The 4,419-nt window shown below is 35.5% G+C and overlaps 1 long non-coding RNA gene across 1 annotated transcript; it reads right to left on the bottom strand.

Annotated features, from left to right (window-relative positions):
* Window positions 1-1,229: 1,229 nt before the first annotated feature.
* On the bottom strand, window positions 1,230-2,939 carry LOC121523046. Its single transcript, XR_005993016.1, has 3 exons — window positions 2,785-2,939; window positions 2,321-2,439; window positions 1,230-1,801 (listed from the first exon to the last, which is right to left on the bottom strand). It is a non-coding gene; the product is annotated as an uncharacterized LOC121523046 (long non-coding RNA).
* Window positions 2,940-4,419: the final 1,480 nt, after the last annotated feature.

Genomic DNA, 4,419 nt, shown 5'->3' with positions numbered 1-4,419 from the left:
CCCATTGTGTTAACAACAAAGGCCTTCCTTTGAATTTTCTATAATATTTGAGCCTGTAACCTTTAAAATGCTACATTTTAATCAATGCAATATCTCCAACTTGTCACTTAGAGTCAAAGACACATTAATTTGGTACTAACAGCAGCTGCCTCACACATAACATCAACACTGGCTGACAGCAACAGTTCCCAGTTGAAACCAAAACAGTCTGAATGCAAAATAGTGGAACTCAATAACAATGTAACTGTGGTTAATTGCACAATTCTATTTAAAGTTTATGGTCTACCATCTGACATAAAATTAAGCAGATAGAAAGTGCAAAGTTAATTTTATAATCTTATATCTACTTATAAAGGCAGGTCTGTATAAAAACAGAAAGTTGATCACCTTAAGTTTAGACACAAAATACAGTTTTCAATACAAACTAGTTAAAGTTTCATATATATTTATAATATATATATTTTAGTCAAATTGGATTCATTTTCACTCTCTCACACTTGTAGTCATAGATTTCATCAACAAAATGAACACCGGGAAAAAACTGATGTTGATAGTTGAATAAATAAATTGATAAGTGCTGTCAAAATATTCCAATATATAATCATGATTGATCTCAGAATTTCTGTAGTTTATTGCAATTGATTACTTTCTTTTTAATTACATTTGAAAAGCCCTCTATTTTGCATTAAAACTGTTTTTGTGTCATTTTTGGAATTTCTAGTGTCTAGTGCCCTTACCCCTTAAGGATAGTTGACTTCCTGTTTGGATTCAGACCTGCTTTTAAAAGTCGATTGAAGATTATACTCTCAAAACAGATGTGTTAAAAATAACACATAATGTGTTAATTCTTAACACATTGGTGTGTCTAGTTAAGGACAACACATTTTGTGTTACTTTTAAAACATCCACTATGTTTGCACGTTTAACACACGTGCAAACACAGTGAATGTGTTAAAAGTAACAAAATGTGTTGTCCTTAACTAGACACACCAGTGTGTTAAGAATTAACAAGTGTTATTTTCAACACAAAGATAGGTTAAAAATAACAAATGTTTTATTTATTTTTTTTAATTATCCTAAAATGCTTATTTTTTACCGGTATGCTAAAACTCAAATAAATAAATAAATAATAATCACAAAATAACTGCATTCAGGTCAGATTTATTCTATTTATTTTCTAACAATATATATAAAGTATAACAACATACAGTCTTGGTGAGTCTACTGTATGGATGGAAAATAAGCTTTTTAGACCATAATATTGCATTCTGTACTGGAGTATAGGTCTGTCTTACAAAAATGGTGACTGTAAAAACTTTACGAGACACAAAATAAAGTAAATGCATTAGAAAAGTCAAATCATTCTCCAGTTGTATACTGACATTTGAAGGACTGATTAAAAATCAAACTGAAAAAAAAAAAAAAAAAAAAACAGTTCAGCGTGAAAATTCACAGAAGTTCAATTAATAGAAAATCAACAAGAGTGCACTAGCCTACAAATAATTGATGCATCAGATCATGCTATCATTAAACTGCACAACCAATAGACAGGGGGCACCATTCACTTGCTGCATCCTCTGAGACATTACTGAAATTTACTTGTTCCAAAACAGCTTAGAACAGCGCGTCTATGGTGCATGTCAAACTGTCATCTTGAAGTGGAATGGTGATTTTGTCGTTCTTTACTGCAGTGGCATACTGAGTTGTTGTGCTGGGGTGTCCTATACGCGAAAGATTGAGCTGATGGACTGCTGGCTCAGAAGCTGGGGATGCTGGTTCCAGTCTGGAAAAAAAAACTAAACTAAACAGGGGTGTCAATAAATCAATATTAATCATCTTTGTTAAAATGGGTTCCATCAGTGTACAAAATGTGTTGTCTTTATTCATGACAATAAACAATATCTTTATTTGAGTCAAACTTCACTCAAAATTCTGAAAATATTTAAATATATAATCCCAATGGTTTATTATCACTTTATTCTATCAAGAAGTAGATATTGTTTTTTTTTAATATTTTGAAAATGAAAAATTTCAACATGTAAATTAGTTATTCATTTCTTAAGTTGTGTATTTATTGAAGAACCCAACTGTCAAACACTGTAAGGGTCACATTGAGCCACCAACGTAAAATTTATTCTCAACCTGTGTGAAACGTCGAATACTGGTGCATACATCTCCCTACCAAGCAGTCCACTATAATGATCGATTGCCTAACCAAAGGTGATTTTACAAAAACCCTTTTAAACATTTGTTAATAACTGAGATGGGAATCACTAATTCAAAAGTGTGAGACATTCATAGTCAAAAACATCTTTCTTACCGGTCTAAGGTCCAAGATGTAAGGTAGGGCTGATTTTACACTGTATCTGGTCCATCCTTTGGCCCTTTCTAGAGGCAGATAGTGTACCAGGAGCTGAAGAGCTCTGAAGCAAAGTGACTCTGAGCAGAACACAAAAAGCATACATATAATTAGTGATTCCACCTTTCACATAGGCTGTTCAACAAATTACTACCACAGAGAAAAACAGTACCCACAAGGATGTGCTGGAGGACTTACGACTCATCAGTTTAAAGAATCGCAATAAACACATTTTTTGTTTTCTAACAGTTCAGAACAAGTGGCGATATGAATTAAAGTACAATTAAATATATATTATGCCCTATGGGGTTCCCCTCAGATAATATTCCTATAATAAAAATGAATGGTACAGGCTATGTGCACACCAAATAAAAACACATTAGACTGGCAGTCATTGTATCTGGTATAAATGGAAGGTAACTTACCATTCTCTCTCCATGGGGTTGTTTTTCAAGTGTTGCCACTTTTGGAATGATGTGTCCTTCCCATATCCAAAGGTACTCCTCCCCCGGACATTTTTCCAAACTCTGCATCACACTGAAGATAGCAGACAACACAACAATATTAAAAACCATTCCCATTTTACTCCTATCGTCTAAGACCATCCAAAAAATAAACAAAAATGGAAAAAAAAAAAAAAGCCCTAAATCAAAAACTACTGCGCTTAAACGAGGAGAGCTCATTTGAGTATTTAAAAGAAAATAAGGATTTTTTTAGCAGACTATGGTAGGGGACTGTCTAGGGGGTATCAGGGTGTGTTCCCCCAGGAGAAAATTTTATTCAATTTAATGTTAAAGGCATAAAAATTGCAACAGGTCACATCTCTCACTTTAACTCCAACTAATCTACTCCAAAAATTGTGTGCCAGACCCTTTATTTCCTGTTTTGTTTACATGATTGCACTGGAATCACACTTTAATATTTTTCAGCCTAAATAAAAATAATGTGTCAAATTATCTATTTAAATAATAAATGGAGTTAATTTCTTGCTCAAGTTCATACTCTGGAAAGATCACCACTGTTTATTCATCTCTGTTTAATGTCCATTTGATAAATCTAATCATAGAAACAGAAACGTTTATTGCAGCTGCATCTCTTACTGATGAAGGAATATAACAGGAACAAGTATCTTAAATCAATGACCGTTTCATTCAGCTGTTGCTCCACATCTTTAACCTGACAGCCACTCTCCTTCTCTCTGCCTTACTGAGGCAAAGGGGAGATTATTTATTCCCACTAATTATCAATAGTAACCCATACTTCCTGTAAAATTCTGACTGAAGCTCTGTCTTTATATCACACCCTCATACTTTGAGGCGTTATGCTTTGAGAAAAGAATATTACTGGAATATTAAACTGTATATGAACGTAACGAGCTATCCAGCCCCTGTGCGAGAGTCAGAGAAACACCGGGGGCGCGTACGTGTATAGCGCAATACCTTCACTGATCCTGCAGACATTAAAAAGAGAGGCGTGCAGAGAAAAGCCTGTGTCTATCCTTAAATGCTTCAGAGTTTCCTTTAACTTGTGTGTGTTTGTAGCTCACAGACAGTAAACAGCCTTCCTCCGCGCTGTTCACCCAGAGCCGTTAATCCGCTGCGTGTGCACCACGAAGCAGCTCGCATGCGTAAAGGCGGTCTCAGCCGACTGAAAAGGCAAAATAGGTGTGGCAAATCAAACTATAGCAAGAGTAATTAAATTATGGCGGATAAAGGTAAATGGGAAAACACTAGAATGGATGCCAACCCGCCGACTGAAACCCCCGAATACACGCCAGCGGGGGGGGGGGGGGGGGATAACGAACAGAAAACAAAAACTACCCAGAAGAAAACACTGAAAGTGCGTTGTCCGGTTAACACAGAGTGTTATACCGGTCTGTGTCACATTAAAACACAACGGTCAACAGTCCTACTCCCAAAGGTCCTAGTTTGGTCATAGTTATATAAGAAAAATGTCCGTTAAAACGTTAAGTAGTCTACAATATGAGTTCAGCCTCCCGATAAGCAACCTAAATCTGTCTGTCCCTTCCCAAACCAAACCCTGCAGTGCAGCTACAGTAA

Source organism: Cheilinus undulatus, linkage group 15, assembly GCF_018320785.1.
Source record: "Cheilinus undulatus linkage group 15, ASM1832078v1, whole genome shotgun sequence".
NCBI lineage: Eukaryota > Metazoa > Chordata > Actinopteri > Labriformes > Labridae > Cheilinus > Cheilinus undulatus.
Note: the sequence above shows the minus strand (reverse complement) of the source record. Positions and strands in the feature narration are given on the sequence as shown.